The 20,090-nt window shown below is 38.5% G+C and overlaps 1 protein-coding gene across 1 annotated transcript in view; it reads right to left on the reverse strand.

The window, feature by feature from the left end:
• The window catches only part of LOC122811571 (cytochrome P450 4F22), a 363,310-nt gene that overhangs the window by 24,636 nt on the left and 318,584 nt on the right, over positions 1-20,090 (reverse strand). The gene's annotated exons all lie outside the window — the stretch shown is intronic.

Raw genomic sequence — 20,090 nt, forward strand, 5'->3', positions numbered from 1 at the left:
ACAATAAACTGGCACCCAATTAGGGATTAATTTCCTAACTTACATCCACTTAGTGTTAGGATGCATTCCACCTCACTATGATGCTGACTTGGATAAAGAAGATATTAGAACATGAATTATTCACTTTCTCTGCAAAATACCAATGGTAATTTCACTGGTTTACAGAATGATGAATTAAAATGTGGAAACCACAGAATGATAAATAAACGATAAAACAATTGCAGCCAACAAAATTATAGAACACTCCTCTCTTGCCATTCACACCGGTTACTTAATGATTCCTACTGAGAGTGAAATAGGCACTTTTTTTTACCCAGAGTGGTATTACCTCTGAGTTAGAATGCATTTCAGGCTTATGCCTTCTGGAATGTTTCATTTGCTATTCCCTTATCCAGTCTTCTCATAACTGGGATTCTGCACATGAACCCATTATGCCTACCCGAATCTGGTTTTGCTTATTTAAACTTCTGTGGCTGCAAGAAAGGATACAGGACTCACACTGCCAATACTGGCCTGAATTACCAGTGCAGAGATACAGAATAATTTTTATTAGTGAAATCTAGCTATGAAGAACTTGTCTTCAAAAATGTGCACTGGAAACAACTGAACAAGAAAAATTATTCAGAAGTGATGTGTTTCTGTCCAGTTCTTAAGCATAGTATTAAGATATATCAGTACAAGGAATCTAAAAACTAACAGTATAAATTGTTGGTGGAAGAGAACTGAAAGAACAAAATGCACTGAAATTATTTTTGTTAAATATCAGGATTATCAGGACTATACTCACAATGTTTACTAACAAGGCTATGACTAGGTGCAGTGGGACATGCATGATGATATGATTTTATAGGAAGTATTGATGTAAAGTTCAGACAGTATCCAATTACCTGATGGCATACTGCATGAACCACCGGTACCAATCACTTACTATTGTAAACTTCCTCTTAATTTCTTTTGTGTCCCAGACAAAGTAATACAATTGTTAAAAAAGAAGCAGGAAGTACATCACTGAGCCTACCTGATGCCTTAAGTGGAGGGATTGATAAAGCCCTGACTGCACATCAGATGACCCTTATATAGGTTCACGAGTATGGGAGCCAGAGCACTGTTATTGGGAGAATACAAGGGGCCACTGTTTCTTGACTTTTCATGATAAAAGACACAAAGTTTTGAGCTCAATCAGCAATCATTTATTGAGACTTGAGTAGATGGTGCTCATGTTTGTATAAGACAGTAATATTTAAATAAAAGGTAACAGGCATCTATGAAGCAAACACAGATGCACGGGTTTTGTCTGTTAGTATTTGCAATATGGAGATGAAGTGGAAAGAGTGATGTACAGATGGTATTCATATATGTGAAGTCTTAGTAAAACACTGACAAGTGATCTGTCTTAAAGGAAATGAATTAGAAGAGATCTGGATTGTTTGTAATGACTTGTAATTCTCAGAGATGGTGATAGACACTCCCAGGTTTTAGACCCCATTACAAACAAGGCATGGTCTATACAGATAAGTTTACATTTTCTAGCGATCATGGCATTGTTTAAATGGTACTTTTGCTGGCATTGAAGGGTGTATGGGCAGTTTACTGGATACAGAGGGGTGGATATTTAGTTTTTGTACTTTGAAATATCAAAGATCCAAGACAAAATCAAGACACTTCTTCACAGGTACCATTAGGAACTTCTCTCTGAGAGCACTGTAGATGACTTTTGATGGTCAACCCTATAAGCTGCCCTAGCAACCCTTATCCATAGTCTGTTCTACAGGTGGCCAGGAAATACAGAATCAGTTGAATAAAATGTCAGAATCATAGTGGTTTAAGATGATATCTCAAGAGATGTTTCTTGAAACATGTTTCCATCAATTTCTTGACCAAAAGTACTGTTCTACCATATCTATAAACATTGTTTTCAATAGATATTAATTACAACCATACACTTTGCCATACTATTGTAAATGTGATTCTGTGTGCACGCTATATTCCGTGACAGTTTGTTTACTAGTAACCTTGCTTTTGGATCTCTGAATCTGCTGCAGGTGTAGTATGTTAGATGAAATACTCAAATACATCAAAGGAGATCTAAAATCTCCATATGAGCTGTGACAAATTACAGGATAGTTCTATTGTGCTCTAGGATGATTTCTCTCACTAGAGGCAGGAAAGTGAGTACAGTAAGTGAGGGTTGAGAGGGTGGCTTAATGGCTAAGGTGTTTGCCTTATCAACACAAGATGCAGGGTTTTAGTCTCACAAGGGATAATTGGCTAGCCTTAAATGGCTCGCAAGGGCAGTTAGCTTAGTACTAAACTATGAACCTATAAAAGATATTTTTTTCCTAAAGGATTGACTGCTGCTCAGTGCTCTATTTGTTGTTATGAATAGAAAGCTGGGAGTGGGTGGGGGTGGTAACCTATTACTTAAAACGATTCCATTTTTTGCAGCACATCTAACCTCAAGGTGGAAACACAAAAATGCTGCCCATAGCATCTGCTCAAAGACAGTCGAGAGGGTACTGCATTCCTGTGAGTCAGTTGTCGTATATGGCATGGAAAGAAGTTCAGGGGACACCATATTAGTCCCCAAAATGCAAACCGAGGTTTTGGCATAAGTGGGAAAGTCCTTCCAAAGATTAGGTTCTGTTTAGAGGAGTATTCCATACTCAGTTATGCACTGACTCATTACTGCCTCCCCTAAGCTACCCTGCCAAAGTAATCCGTCGCCTTTATCCCAGGTGATCTTCTGTGGTTAATCTGGGTATTTAACTCCTGTGTGCTGCAGTCACCAGGAACTCCCTTATTGCAGACAACAAAGCTTTACATGGGATACAATGATGAGCGAGGCATGGGGGCTGCCACTGCTGTGAACAGAAGTAGCTTCTCTGCTTAAATTACAACCTTGTATAACCCCTGCATGTAGATGTCACATCTTTGACTGGGTGGGTAATGAGGTGTGGCCTACAGTAATGTTACTGACTGCAGGCAGGCATGCCTTCTGATCCAGCCAGTCAGCCATACCAAGTCCACAATTCTGAGAGGAACAAACAGAGTGGTTGGTGTTGGTATGATGGTACAAACACAAGGTAAAATTGGCTAAGATTAAAATGGCCCACAAGGGCAGCTAGCCTAGTACGTACCTATGAACATGTATGTCATCCACATCCTTTCATGGGAAAGGTGAGCAGGCAGGGTCATTTCATTCCTTACACCAGGTAAGGCAGACACCCATGCTGCAAATCAACCATAGAACACTTGAATCACAGAGAGGGCATTGTCCTTTTGCTCCATGAAGCTGGAAAGAAATGAGTATCTTGATGGGTAATAACACTCTAGGGAGAAGAAAGGGGTTGTCAGACAAGTGCAGGAGCTCCAAAGGAAGTTAGTCATAAAGTTTAAAATCGTGACGCAAATTCAGTGAAGGGAGAACAAAGATGGAGGAGTAAATTTTCAAATCATCCAATACCTTTTAGATAAATATGATATGCTGCAGTGACATGTGAAACAATTCTGCTTGGTTAGTGCTGACACGTCAGGGAATGTCTGAGCTGTCCTATAGCAGATTTAAGGCAGACTCTATAGCTTCAAGTCTGGAGACCGGCATCTGTGTAACTGCATTTTGTGGTGTGCGATCTCTCATCTTTAACCTGGGACTGGGAACACTGAGTTTTGGGAGAAGCTGGATGATTTTATGGTGACCCATACTTTACATATGGGAGAACTATGCTAGATTAGATGAGGTGTATGATACTGACTGTGTTGAAAAGGACAGACCAGCTAAAGAAGGAATTTGGCAGGCAATCAAGGATGGACAAATTGTGTCAAACCAAGAAAATCTGGGGACTTGTGAAGAGAAGGAAAGCTGGGAGAAACACTGGCAGAATATACCAAATAAAATTAGGAAACATACAGACAATATATTCAAGTGATCTCAATTTCCTTCAGATGTTGAAGAAAGATAGAGACTGGGCAGCAATATCAATCTGACTATTAGAAAAAACTTAGCAATAGTGGGTGTTGGACAGAATCTGTAATCAAATATCACAGGGAGCTACAGGTGTTAAAAAAGTTGAAGGAATATTTTACCATCATAATTATGTGCTTGTCCCAATAACCAGTGGACTATCTTAGAAACAGATATCCTAGAGGAAGGAGACAGCAGTAGTGATACACACACACGCACACGTTGGTAGGCTGTAGATGGCAGGAAGCACCGAATGCATAATTTTTTTCATAGACTGGCTCTTATGGTACTGGCAGTGCTGTTACAGAGAATCTGTATGGCAGACGGGGATATAAGAATTAGATGCAACTAGTGCTGAGATGTATGGGCTGAGGATAAGTAAAACTATAGGAAAATAAAAATGTCAGATTGCTGTAAAACTCGAGAAGGGAGACTTGGGCTTTTGGAACAAGTAGCATCCAGTTCAGCTAGTGGTGTTAATAAGAAACAAGAAAAATCACTGCCATAGCAGGGAATTATTTGGGAGGGTTACCTCAGTAGTACAGCTCAAGTAGGGCAGTTGACTATATCCACTTAAATATAAGCATTCCAAGGACTTACTCAGTCGTGGCCAGGCCAGCTACAGTTTATAAAGAGCTTTCTTCAGACCACAAGATTTCTGGAGTAATGGAGTTCACCCTTTACATGATAATTTAGAAAATCAGCTAGTCTTTGTGGAAGGAAACAAACAATAAAAGTGGATGTGCCTCGCTTAGTGAAGGCCTGACATCATGGTGGATTTGCCTCTCTTAGTGAAGGCCTGAGGATCATCCTTCATGAGGTTCAACAAGGACCTGTTAAGTTCTATTACCCCAAGAAATGTCTGCTGACCCAATGTCAGCTGTCTGAGATATGCACAGGTAGTTAGCATGCAAGGGGTAAGAAAGGTAGTATGAATATTAAATGTAGCATGAATATTAAATAACTGCAAAAATTTAATTCTGCAGTTTGCCAAGCTAACTGAACCCATTCAGTGGTTAAGAATGGGAGACCTGAAACCTTATGAGAAAATGATGAGGATTGAGATATAGAACCTTATGAGAAGTCCAAAAGCCAACATGATTAATTAAAGAGGCTCTGCTAAATGTTCCAGCCCTGGAAATTCTGAGTTAGTCTATATTTTTCATCAACATTTACATGCTAAAGACATAATTTACATTTCTGCAGTTCCAAAGGATTAGAAAAAATAAAAAACCCTCAGGACCCATCATGCATTATTACCCATCTATGCAGGATTCAGTAAAAAAAGGAATTCCAGCTAGTCTGAAAGTTGTGCAACCTGGGTAGTATGGCTCAGTGCACCTGTCTAGTAAAGTTGTTTCAGTGGGGGAAAAGTAATGATCCAACAAAGGTAATTCAAAGAGGATAAACACTAATAACAAACTAAGAAACTCCAAATACGGAATGAAACTCCACTTTAATAACGGAAAATAAAAACGACTAAGCGCTTTCGCCAAAAGTACTTATGGCTTCATCAGAGTCAAAACGGAGCAGCTTTAAAACAACCATTTAAATACTGTTGCCTATTAATCTCATCCAATCAAAAAATCAAAATCAAAATACACAATAGTTAACCTACCAGTGCCTTGTATGGCATATTAACAATTGTTTTACAATATAAAATCACTTAATCCAGCAAAATTTCCAAGTGCAAAAATACATATTAAATAAATCCATTACTATAAAATTAAATAATAAATACAATTAAATTTTGAACAAAATTAAAAAAAAAACAGACTAATTTATACATTACTAGCTCTTTGTTTCAATAATGGAACCAAAGATATATTGCCATTCAGGCCCAGAGGGCTCGTGGCATTCAATCTTAATTGCCACATATATTTTTTGTTCTCAACTTTCAATCTATCGTCACCCCCTCTCTCATTAGGAAAAACATGATCAATAACAAAAAAGATGAACCTTTTAAAATTAGGGCATTTGGTGTTATGTACATATAAAGCATTGGGTGCATTTCTATTTTTAATTGCCCGCAAGTATTCACCTATCCTGTCTCGGAGCCCGAGTATAGTTTTGCCCAGATAAAATCCCTGGCAGCTTATGCATGTCACCACTATAAGTGTAGTGTTACATTTGCATATTCCACGGCAAGACAGGGCATACCCATAGTTTGCTAAACAAACAAAGTCCATTTTTGCTATACGTACAATATTTGCAGGCTCCACATTTAAACATCAAGGACTTGTGACATGTCTTATTTTGACCCTCCAAAATGTTCTTAACATTCTCCCCAGTTTCTCTTTTGTATGCTCTTCTATAAAAACATTTCATGTTTTATTAACCACAGACACAAAAAGTGGGGCTACATAGTTGTATCTCAGAATAAACACATCATGGGTATTAACCTCATCTTTCCCTTGTATAGCCCCACCACCTGACTTCAAAATGGGTTGAAAGGAAATTTCTCTTTTACCCATAATTTCATGCCTGATCTTAAGTAGTACTTTCAAGGGGTATCCTCTATCTAAGAACATCATATATGAGGGTATATCACTCGTCCTTAAAGATGTTATCACTGATAAGACAAGGACAACATCACCATCTGCCCTTTAATGATGCTTTTCCTTTGGTGGAGGGGGTGGCAACTTTTAAAGTGCAACAAAGAATTTGAGTATGTTTCCTTCCTATGTATGTTGCTTTGTAGCCCTCAGTCTTGCTCAGATGAATGTCAAGGAAATCAATTTCTTTAGGATGCCAACAACTTGTGAATTTAAGAAAGGAGGTGGTGCTGTTTAAATAATCAACAAACACCTTTGCTTCTTCTTCATTAGCCCTCCATAAAATGAGTATGTCATCCAAAAATCAATTATAAAGCTTATTTTTTTTCCATAAATATCTAGGAAAAAAATAAAAGTATCCTCCCATTGTAGAAGGACAAGGTTGGCAAACATGGGGCACACTTTGCCCACATAGCTACCCCTGCACCTGATGAAATAACTCCTTCAAAACTAACAAAGTTGTTCTTGAGGATAATTTCCATTAATTCAACTAATGTTTTAATTTTGGATCCATCCACTCTTTGGCTTTTAAGAAGATTTTCATGGAAAAGCATCAAACACTCTTCATGGGGGAATCACTGAATATAGATTTACAATATCTGTTGTAAGGAAGGAATAACCTTCACTAGATCCCACCTTACTAAGACGTTCAAGGCAGTGCCAGGAGTCTTTAAGAATGTGGTCAACACCCCCGATGACTGGACTAGCCAATTTGTCCACAAATGCTGCCAGGTGTTCAGCTGTATGCCACTATAGGTTGAAATGGTGGGTTCCTTAGATTTTTGTGCACCTTTGGGATCTCGATAATTACCAGTGTAATTGGGTGCTCCACACTAAGATATTTAAAATCACAATGATCTAAGACTCCCTGGTACAGGGCATCTAACAAGTAAAGGTCAATCATACCACATGACCCTGTTAATTTAATTTTTGAAACCTTACTACAGGTGGAGTCGTTTACATTTTCATACATTTTCAACACAATCTATGTGAGCCATTATTATGATCCCCCCATCTGGTTTCATTATTCTAATCTCCTTGTTTTTCACTAAATCAACCAAAAGGGCTCACTCCTCAAATTAAAGGTTGTCATTCATTTTGGTATTTTCCTTAAAGAGTTCTCTAAACCCTTTCTCACATATTTTTTCAAACAACATAATTTCCACATGGTTAGGGGGAACACACAAACTCCTCCTTTGCAGTACCAGTGTGCTGTTTCTATTAACCCTTGATTAACATTCAAAAAACAATTTTAAATGTAATTGTATATAGCTTAAGGCTAGTTAGGATATCAACAATGTCCAACCTAAAACTAGGAACAAAGGTGAACGCCTTACTTAATTCATGGTGTACATCATTGATGACCAAATCATTAGAATTGTAAATATTAAATCCATGCTTTTTGACAATTCCACAAGTCATTTCAATGTCTTGACCATCATCGTTGTCACTTTCCTCAGTGTAAAACATGCAAGGCATAGCATTAAAAAAAGAGGAAGAAATATTCAAAGAAGAGTCACAGTTAGGCATAGTTGTTATCTCCTCCTCCCCCCTCGGCATCTTCTGTTGTAACACCTGTTGTACTGATAATTACTGGGGCCGCCATTTGCTTTGTCCCTCAACCTTTCTTACCTCCTCACCTGAGGATTCTAATCTAAAAAATGGTCATCAATGTCATGTGTACTGTCTGAATTGAAAACACTAGCACTGGGGGGGGGGGTCCCAATAAACCACAACCCTTCCATTAACTTATTCAAGTCTTTCGGTGGTTTCCTTCAAACTCTGACCCCCAATAGGATAAGATTTGTTATTTTTATAATCAGTCTGGTTCCCTAAACAATTTTTTCTGCTTCAAAAGACTATTATTTTTAACAAAATCATCTAAATTCTTTAATAGTCTCTGATAATTATTATTGTATTTAAAAAACAACAAATCAATAACAATACTTTGATTTAATGTCATAATTTCATTCTGAAGCGAGGCCAACTTACTTTGATTATTTTGAATGATAATTTCCATCATGTCGAAGCCAACTTTATCGAATGAATCAGTTAATTCACAAAAAGCTGTAGATCTTGATTCAATGCCCATCAGTTGTTTCCACAACCTAAGGCCTTTGGGCATTTGTTTCAAAGCTACTGATTTGGCTAAAAAGGCACTGTCGAATTGGAGGGCCCTGAATTTCTTGCAAATCCTGTCAAAATTGTCTAAGTGTTTTTTCAGGGTTGGCATATCATTTCTCTCCTTATTCGAGTCTAAGAATGTAAGTTGTGGTGTACGGAGCCAATTTGTGATGTCATATCCTTGAGAAGGGTTCTGGTTAGTGGCTGTGTTGGCGGTATTCACCTCGTCCAACAACGGGATATACAGAGTAAAAAGTTCCGCTTGTGTATCAGTTAAGGTAGCATGTCCTTCACGAATAGCTCCATCCCGTGTCAGTAAGGCAGTCAGTCTCTTGTTTTTGATTGGATGAGATTAATAGGCAACAGTATTTAAATGGTTGTCTTAAAGTTGCTCCATTTTGACTCTGATGAAACCATATGTACTTTTGGCAAAAGCACTTAGTCATTTTATTTTCCGTTATTTAAATGGAGTTTCATTCCGTATTTTGGAGTTGCTTATTTTGTTATTAGTGGGGGGAAAGTAGTTTCTGATAGCTAAAGAGTAAGTGGAAACATAATACTTGAAGATGGACTTGGCCCATGAAGGAGATGTCCATGGGTATACAAAAGAACTTCTCAAAAATCCTAAATGCAGCTGTTTGTTGTAAGATCTTAGAATACCAAGTGGCAGGACAGTCTCACACAGAGTGACCAATGCTAGGTGACACTGATCAAGTCTGGAGGACGGAAATATTAAGTGAAAACAATTTTGTACACTTAAATGTGGTTCTTTTGGAAGCAAGAGAAAATGGGTAAAGATCTTTACCAACAGCTGGTATGCATTTGAGATTATGCATGATTATTTAGATTCCCAGAGGCAAAAGGCTTTGTATCACCACAGACAAGGGGGTTGTAAAACCCCTAGATGTAGAACATCTGAGGTGTCAGCATTGTTAATTAAAGAATGAAGTTCTGCAAACATATGCATCACTTTATAACTTACAACTACCTATAAATGGGAGCTTTCCAAAAGTGACTTGGAAGCTCTTTAGAGTTTCCTATAAGATTCGCAACCGTGAGTTAATATATAATATACTTGAAGAACATCTGGGTCCTAAGCACATTATTCCCTTTACCTTAAGTCAGTTTCCTCCCAACAGAGTGATCCCCATACGTCCACATATTAAAAACATATCCCTCTGTAGCATTTCTATCCTAGTTAATTTTCTCAATGAGCCCTTTTTTGGAGATGAATGAAATCTAGTGATATTTTGTTTAGGAATTTGTCTCCCTTGCTCTTACATCATTTTGCCTAGCACATCTGAAAGTTTCTTTCCAAGGAATACCCACGTAACAAGGTATCTGTAGCACTTTTTTATTTTACACCAATAGGGGTCATGAAGTTGGTCAGACTCTTAAGGATTCACATCTTTTTTACTGCTTACTGTCATTAACAGCTATATTTTTTCTCTTCTCCGGGGTGACAAATCTGCTGACCCTTTGGGATTTTGCAGCTATTTAATACTGTAGTCTCAAAGTGAAGAAATCTGATTACCACTGAAAGTAAGAAACTGCTTTGAAGATGATTTTGATTTTCTTAATCCAATTTAAGCATTATTTTACAAAAGAAAAAGAAACTGTATTGCCGTGTATTTAAATGATGACAAAGAACACAAAGCAAAGAGTGTTACTGATCAAAAGTGTCAATGTTCTGTTCATTTATTACCAAAATGCTGAATTTATTCTAACTAGAAGCAAATAAAGACCTGGCATAAGACAATGGTGTAAGATCTTCTCAGTACTCAAGAGTACATTATAGAAAAAACAATAGCAGACCAAAAAACAAAATCATATCAGTGTGTCAGCTTCCAGGCCATTTTGGATTAAAATAAAATAAAATAAAAAAAAAATAATTGTGACTACTTGGAATGCCAGTGAGACATTAGTATACCATTGAACAACAAGATAAAATAAATCCGTTTCTTCAGTTTTTAGTGGCAAGACCTGCAATGGTGCGCATACTTCACTGATTACTACCAACGAGACACTGAAGGCTAAGACTTCTTTTTTTGTGTTGTTGATGCATCAACTGGTACACCCCAGTGCTGCAGTAATATTACATATTGGCTTCTTATAAACATTCCTTGACTTTGCAAGTACAGTTACACCTTAGTGGGCTCCATTTGCTGAAACTGCCACTGTTTTAACCATCATAGCAATGGGATCTAGGATAGCAGTAAAAGAGGCACTTTCAAAAATGCATTTTATATAAAATAATAAGTCTGACATGACATCTGCACAAACTGTAAAAAAGTTTTTTTTCTAGCGGTGGTCATGGTGTGTATGTGTGTGTGTTGTGTCTGTGTCTGTGTGTGTACCTAGTTTTCCACATCCTCCATATAGTGTCTTAGTGTCATGTACCCCTGAGATAAATGAGATAATATAATTTGTGCGACAGTTGTACACGGGTCTGTATCAGTTCGTCGAAGGTTCACTTCAGCGTACCTGACTTCTTTGACCCAAACCACCAAACTTCACTTCTGTAAAAGATTTAAGTAGGAAAAGGAAGCAGTTGGCCAACATCACAACTTTGCCCTTTTTCCCACTGTAGTGAAATCTTTGAGTTGGTATGTATAGTTAGGGTGTGTGTGTGTGTGTGTGTGTGTGTGTGTGTGTGTGGGGTACAGCCCCCCACTTGGGTGGGTTTGACATACTGTGGTGTGTGTTCCGTTGTGGTGTTGGCCAAGTGCTTTCTTTCCCTGGTATGAACATCAATGTGAACGTTTGCAGAAGTGAAGTTCAGTGGTTTGGGGTCAATGAAGTCAGGCTCGCTGAAGTCAGTCTTCGATTAACTGATATAGACCTGTTGCACATATGGATGTAGATTTTCCTGTGCAACTTACAGTTCAACAAAGTACACAAATCTGCATTGGTATATTTGTCAGACTGACACAACTCATGTCCATAATATGTAAAGTAAGTTTCTTATATAGCTCTGGTACGTCAAATTTACATAAAGCTTCTAGATATCAGGCATAAATGTAATAGCAATAATTTTATACTTTTTTGCCATTTGTAAGTAAGTTTATGAAGTTTGGCTAGCAATTCATTAAAATGGCTGTATCAATATATACCTGTCATGAATTACTTTTGACATTGATGGAACAGAATAAATGTACATTCATGTAGGGACGGTGACAGTTGTCACAACATTGTGCTTAGTTATGAATATTATGTGTACCTCCAACATAATGTATAATTTTTACATCTGAGAATAAATGGAAAATAAAGCAATGTTTATAGAAAGTAGACGGGAATGTAATTTGTTACTGAGCTATTCAATGATAATAAGAACGTAAAAGTATTTCATTCCTATGTAAATCTTTTGTGTTCTTTTTATCAAAGAATAGCTTTTCACCAAGCCACTCTAAAATGTCTTGCTCTACAGATGTAAAACAAAAATCCTTGCCAAACCCTCCTAGATCCATGAAGACTAGGTCTCAGTGTAAATCCAACACCACATCAGCTTCAGGCACACCTTCAGCAAAATCACCAATAATCAAATCGCTCCAAATCTACTACACCAAATCACTGTACAAATAAAAAGAAGGGCAGGAGTGAGTTAGATTACCATGCTTGTTGATGGAAGCACTACACCCCACTACTGTAGAAAACAAAAAACAGGTGTAAAAGGAAACAGTAATAGACTAGGCAGTACACCTGAGTTTGCCAAGCAGCATACAACCCTACTGCTAGAATTTTAGTAAAGCACGGAAGTGTGTGTGTGTTGTGTGTCAGCACTGCAAAACTATTTCCAGCATTGCATGTATCACATCACCTTGGGGACAGAAGGTGGAGATTAAAGAAGAAAATCTCTGTTATGCATAAATGATTTCTCCAGCAGTCTGTACTCACCCCACTATTCAGACGTTCAGCAGCATGAGGGAGAAGGCATGATAGCATGGCAGCTGGAGGGGCCAACATTCAACAAGTGGGAAAATATAAAAATAAGCACTCTGATCATGAGTGTTCAGAGCAAGAGAAATCACATTAAGTGTAGTTCTTTTAGCAACTCAAGGGAGAAAATATGTTTTTGCTGAATTCATTCTCTGGGATTTGTAATAAAAACAAAATATTACCTTATTAAGGATCAGGACTTAAAAGGTACCTGCTTTAGAAATCATGGTACCACCACCATCTCCGGTACCACCTTTAACATTCCTATAAGAAAAGTGCAGTCCGGGTCTGATCTGTCTGCAAACAGCTAAAGTTAACTTTGAGTATGTGTCTAACTGTTTGAGCCAATCTTCATTTTCCCCTGGAGAGCACTGTGCTTTGGCTGTAAGCAGCCCCCCCCCCCACCACCACCACACACACACACACATCTTCCACTTTCTCTTATTCCCTTCTGTTAGCAAATAGTATCAATAACTGATCAATACTGTGTGTTTGTTTATTTAAACTATACCACAGTAGCCTACTGATACAAGGTTATCCTGGTTTTCCACCTGAGAAATTAAGACAAGACTTACAGTTTCAGAGCAGTCCTTGGTCAATTGTGATTGTTCTTAACACATACTTGTCTTGCTTTGGCTCATTAGCAGCAGTACAAAGAACTGCCTGCTCACACCCTTGTTCTCCCTCCCTTCCCTGTTTATTACCTTAAGACAATCCCAGAGTTAATAAATATTACCTGTGGCAGGCACCATTTGTAAAACTACAATCCACTCTGCTACAGGCCCCATGAAGGCTCAGTGTCTCTCCAGTAAGTGTTTTACAACTGTAAATGCCTATTTATGTTGAATTGTATTAGACATTTTACAACTGTATATGTTTATGTTGAATATCAAGCCTGTACTCCAATCTGCTTACTTACACTATCAGACTATTTACCCCACTCATAGGACCAAACACTGGGACTGGGTTAGCCCCAGCTCGCTGCGCTCCCCTCCCTGCCCCCTTATCCCACCGGCCCCCACTGTGTCTACATTTATAGCCACTAGGCCACACCCCTACTTCCTCTCCAACCTACACAACTTCCTCTCCAATATCCTCCCCCCACCACTTTACTGTTTAACCACTACTATTCCTCTGAAGCACATTGACCCCACCCATTGATGACATATAACATGTCTATAAATAATTATAAGCTCCTTCCTCTTATCTTACCACTCTTAATTCTGCCATACTTTCTTACTAGCTATGAAAATCTCACATTCGTAGGTTTCTCTTATCCAAAATGCCAAACCAAGAACCCCTACCTCCACTGATCATGAACTTGCCCACTACTACACTACCCCAAAAATGATAAATTCCAACCACTTGCTTCTAAAAAAACCACTCCAATCAACACTAAACTCCAAATATGAACTAAAACTACTATTCAAAGTTATTAGACTACTAGCGTATCTAAGAAAAAACATAACCAAAGATGGGGACATCCATCCTAATCCAGGCCCAACCTTAACTCAAAATCCTACCAGCCCACCACTCTCCCACCGACTGGTCAACTCCCTCCTAATATGCCACTTAAACATTAGAAGCCTAAACAATAAGGTACATAGCCTGCATGCTGTACTAGCCACATACCTCCCCAACATAATGTGTCTATCTGAAACATGGCTCTGGCCATCAACCAAAGACAATGAGATCCTGCCTCCTGGTTACAATATACTTAGGGCAGACAGAGTAAAGAAAAGAGGAGGTGGAATAGCCGTCTTATATAATAGCACACTTAACATCATAACTAACCCTATACAACCACCCCAGGTCTCTAACGCTGAAATACTAGCTCTAAAAATTCTACTAAATAATCATAAGGGCATTAACCTAATTGTCACCTATATTCCCCCTGGGAACAATGTAGAAACACTAGAGGTCATTCTACATTGGATATCCAACAACTACCCTCAAGAAACCATTGTCCTGGGCGATGTTAATATTGACTGGAACCAATGCACAGCACAGTCCAACCCCATCCCTGTTAACCTACATGGATTCTCTCAGATAATATCATCTACCACACGCACAGGTAACAATAACCAAAAAGAGAGTATACTAGACTGGATACTCACCAACAGTCATCCCCAGAACTATATGTCTGGAACTCTCCCTAATGATCTAAGTGATCACCTGCTCACATACATCATGAAAGACAAAATTAATTGTACAAGCTTACCTATTTATAGGTCTATCAGATCCAAGAAAAACTTTGACCCAACTAAATTTCAACTTGAACTCAAATCATGTAACTGGACAAAACTAAAGTTTCTTCCCTTGATGAGGCAGTGTCATCATTTAACAATTCATTCCTTACTATACTTGACTCGCATGCCCCTAAACGCTCAATAAGAATTAAAACTCAACTAGCACCCTGGCTAACAACAGACACCAAAACCAAAATAACAACTAGAGACAAAGCGTGGGATAAATGGCGCACTACCAACCTACCCCTAGATCGTATCAAATTCCAACAACTTAGAAATGAGACTAAAAAAGCCATCATACTAGATAAGAAAAATTACTTCTACAATCTGCAACATAAACATCAGAATAACCCTCAAAAGTACTGGGCAGGCATAAATAAACTTCTCCAACCAGGCAAATCCAGTACTCCGACCCCAGGAACATTATCTGACAAGAGCCAAGAAGATATAGCCAATTCATTCAATACTTTCTTCACAGAAACCATCCAGTCATTAGCTAACCAACTTTCTCCTCCCCATACTTCTATAAACACTATACCCGACTCACCACTCTCTTTTAACTTCTAGCCAGTGTCCACATCCTTTATCAGATCCCTTTTGAAAAAACTGAAGCCAACCACCCTTTCAGCCAATCTTCTGCCGGCTGAATACCTGCAAATTGCTGCAGATGTCGTAGCCTACCCTATCTCAATCCTAATTAACAGAACCATAACCGAGGCCTCAATCCCCTCAATTTGGAAAATATCCTATGTTATTCCACTCCACAAAGGAGGTTCATCCACAGAACTCTCCAACTATAGACCTATAGCCATACTATCACCACTTGCCAAAATTATGGAAAAGTGCATGCACAACCAACTAATGCTCTATCTAACCCAAAATAAACTACTCACAGACTCTCAACATGGATTCAGACCCCATCATAGTACAACCACTGCCCTCCTCTCTTTACTGAAAACATTAATCTTAACCAGAATAAAAAAAATATCCTCCGCTCTCTTCCTGGACCTATCGAAAGCCTTCGATATGGTAAACCATCAGTTACTTCTATATACTTTAAAAACCTGTATCTAGATACTCCAGCCCTTGACTGGTTTCAAGCTTACCTCACTGGGAGACAACAAGCAGTAATGTGGCAAAACAAGCTCTCCTGCCTACTACCAAATACCATAGGAGTTCCTCAAGGTTCCATATTAGGACCTCTCCTCTTTTCAGTCTTCATAAACGACATCCAAACAGTCATCCCTGAAGCCACCTGCATTCAATATACAGATGACTCGACTATAATATGTTCCAATGCCTCTCTTGCAAATCTACTAACTACCACCCAACATAGCTTCACCAAAGTCGAAAACTGGCTTGCCAACCATCTCCTGATCTTAAATCCAAACAAAACCAAGTTACTTCTCTTCTACCCAACCAATAGATCTCCGACTGAAAACTTCACTATAAAATCCAATAATGGGACCATCATCTCCCCAGACACCTATACAAAGCTATTAGGAGTAAACATTGACAATAAACTCAGATTTGATATACATATCAACCAAGCCATTAAGTCAGTCAACAAGAAACTTGGGACCCTATATAGAATTAAAGCCTTCCTTACCCGAATGCCAGGGCAGCCACAGCCCGCTCACACCTTCTCTCTACCCTACTATATGCCTCTCCTGTCCTCACTCACCTTAACAAATCTGATCTGGCCAAGCTCTCATCCTGCTATAATCACATTGCCAGGTTAGTTACAGGCCTACCCTACAGAACACACCACTGTACTAACCTGAAAAGCTTGGATGGATAGAATTCCCACACCTTCTTCACCAGTCCCAACTCATAGAAGCCTTCAAAATCCTTAAACAACCTGAGAATACCCCAGCACTAAAAAACTTAATGACTCCCTACTCCAATCTAAGCTGCCTTCACTCAGCAAACAGACTCCTTGTCCAAACAACTAAATCTCTCAACCTAGGTGGTGACGCGCTATTTGCCAACACCACTGGTAAAATATGGAACTCTCTCCCAAATAACATCACGCTTGCAACTTCTCTAAGTCAATTAAAAATAGTCTAAAACTCCACTTCAAGTCATACTGGCTATGTCCTTGCTCAAACCCAGACTAGCTCTGTGCCATTAACTAAAACATAAACAACTAGCTAAGATGATAAGTACTTTGTATCCTGGATAAAGAAATATGTATCATGTCTAACTCTATGTCATTATACTGCCTACCATCCTTGCTAATATGTTATTAATGTTACATTTGTAGTAATCTCAGAAATAGTAATGGCAGTCTTGTACTTGTATGTAAATAGCCTATGTTTTTGTTAAGTTCTTTCAGCTCATTTACTGTACCTAATTATCAATGTAACTCTGCTGGAGCTTTTCTCCCCGGGCCTCCGCTGAAAAAGGACATGTATCCAGTCGGACCATCCCGGTTAACAAATGTAAAATAAAATAAATAAAATAATAAATAAAATGGTGACAACAATTTGGGTTTCTTAAACAGTACAAAAACAATACAACAGTACTGAGAAGTCATAAGTAATCACCAAATATAATCTAGCAAAGACTGTGACTCCAGAAAAAATGTGTCATGGCAATCCATTTTAATAGACACTAAAATGGTTCAAAATCTGAGTTTCCTCCCCAGGTGAGCTACTACCAGCCTGTATAATGATGTCTCACCTTTGATATCTATTATAATCTGTTGAACATTTGCTGATACAGATGAAGCTAAAGTAAATTTAAGGCAAACTGTGGGTTGATTATGCAGAAGTTTAAAAGGATGAAGGAAAAAATGGACGACTCAGAAGGCTGATCACAAGGGAATAACTCAATTGTACAGCGTATCCCAGATAGAAGAGGGCCAGACCCCACCTCTGTTCATTAAAATGTTTCTGCAGAATACATCTGGTCCCTCATAATAAGCATGATGTCATACTGTGGAACAAGCATGCTATTTGTTTAAGGTCCATGCATAGCTGCCCACCCTTCTTATATAAACTGGTCAGACATCTGAACAAGGACATGTTATAGAAAACATAAATTCCACAAAATCATTTTTGGCCAGAAAATATTACTGTATCTGGCTTGCCATATTAAAATTTTTGGATGCTAGTATTAGCCTTGAATTTACATTTTAATTAGTGATGCCCATGGAACATTCATTTCTCAAAAATAAAATGAATGGCACCTGAAAACCTTATTAAACTTTGAGTGATTTTAACAATGTATTTATTCAAGCTGGAATAATGCTTGAAATGTTCTTTTGTCTAGCATGATACAGTAATGACACTGTATGATGTGAGATGCTTGAGGTGCATTTGGGATGTATAATGTGTTCAGAATTGTGTTTTGGTGCAGTAGATTGTGTTTCATAAGAAGCCAGAGTTCAGGCAGAAACCAAACACAGCTGACGGATCATGTTATTTTAATGTCTATGCTCTTCTAATGGTGCTGATGTTAAAGCCTTATTTTAGTATGTAAATGGTGTGGTGGGAAGCCCTGCTATAGATATCTTTTCTCACACAATGATTCGAGCTCCATGAGGCTGTCACCTACCATGCTTGAGTTTAGTCTCAAGTGGCAATTCAGCTATAGCTGTAACTAGTTATTAATTGTCTCAGTGGATAGTACTCAAATTATGGAGGTCTGCCTGAAGTGATAAAACTGTCTCTGCTAAATGTCAGCTTGCAGACCACAGTTCATTCAAAATGTGATTCTTTGACATAAGTAGATTGCAAGTTTTCTGAAGCTGAGAAAGAAACTGTAATGGTTTCCCTTGCCAGAGTGTTAAAAACACCTTAATAAAGTCATTTATTGGGGTGTGGGGAGCAAGCCATTCTGCATCCCTTCAATACTTAAATATTTTAACAACTCTGATCTTACACAACCTCAGAAAAGGAAGATATTTTTGTTCTTCAAGATTCTGCAGACTACACGTTTGTATATTTCACTATAAAGGAGTACAGTGGGGTACAGGATGGCTTCCCCTCTGTAAAAAAAAAAAACTTTGCTAAAGTCATTATCTTGTTAGGCAGACTTTGTGCCATAGTTCAGGTTTTATTACAAACAAAAACCCCCCAAAAAAACAAAAACATTGTTTGCAAACAGATTTTATTGGCACGCTTAGCATTCAGTGAACTGCGGTCAGCAAACTGACAATCGCTACATTCAGTTTCATAACTTCAACAGACTCATACTTAGATTTATGTTAATGCATAAACAACCACTCATTTATAAAGCTTGAAACAGTGTGTGTGTGTGTGTGTGTGTGTGTGTGTGTGTGGGGGGCAAGGGGATAGTAGTGGCTTTAGCTTTTTTCTGTCGTGTTCATCATATCATTTACTGTTTCCCAGGGCAAACACAACTCTACATTAAAGGAAGATGTTATGTTCTTATTTTGCAGCACTTTGCAATTTGGAGTGGCTTACAGATTATCCACACATTATGAATGCAGGCATTTTGCCCATTTACTGTATTGATTATTGTTTTGCTCTCTCTGTCAGCATCCATACCCCTCTGGCAACCCTGACACCTGCCCTACTTACATCAAAAACTATGGCATCATGAGTGGGTAAATATATATAAGTTTTCAGGGGGTGAGCAGAGAGTACATCAGCGTGATCTTGTATGGAACTGTGTATATGAAGTGTGTGCACTTACCACCTAGGTGATCCTGTGGGAAGTCCCCTTGCTGGAATCTTTTTTGTAAGTCAGATGTGTGTCACATGTGTTAATCATGTGAACTGGTCAGATGGTACACAGACACACTGTAGATAAGGTCCTAGGTATTGCAGACACTTGGCAGTTCAGAGAGTGGTAGGCCTTCCTACTTATGTTCCTGTGGATCAGATGGAGCCTAATTAGCATCATGAGTGCAATATATGGTTCACACGACCTCAGGTAAGCATTCGATATCATAAAAGGCCCACCTAGTGTTGGTTTCTCTCCTCGGTTGTCCTTGGGAACCAGATATGTTCCTCCTAATGTTGCAGCATGATGTCAAGAAATTTGTTAAGTATTTGTGAGACACAGGCCTGTAAAATAAGTAATGTTTCAGCCACAGGTCTCTTGAAGGTCCCTGGATCTAGGAAGGTAACACTACAAATACCTTTGCATTCATAGGAGTACAAATACCACGCATCCCCTCATGTCCACGCATGGGCAATACAATTTGGCAAGGTCCCATACTGCATCCCTGTCAAGTTTGAAGAATATACTGTATGATTCTCTGTCAAGTGATGTTACATAAATCACTCCTGT

This window comes from Protopterus annectens, chromosome 9.part0 (assembly GCF_019279795.1).
Source record: "Protopterus annectens isolate FY-2018-M chromosome 9.part0, PAN1.0, whole genome shotgun sequence".
In the NCBI taxonomy this organism is placed as follows: Eukaryota; Metazoa; Chordata; order Ceratodontiformes; family Protopteridae; genus Protopterus; species Protopterus annectens.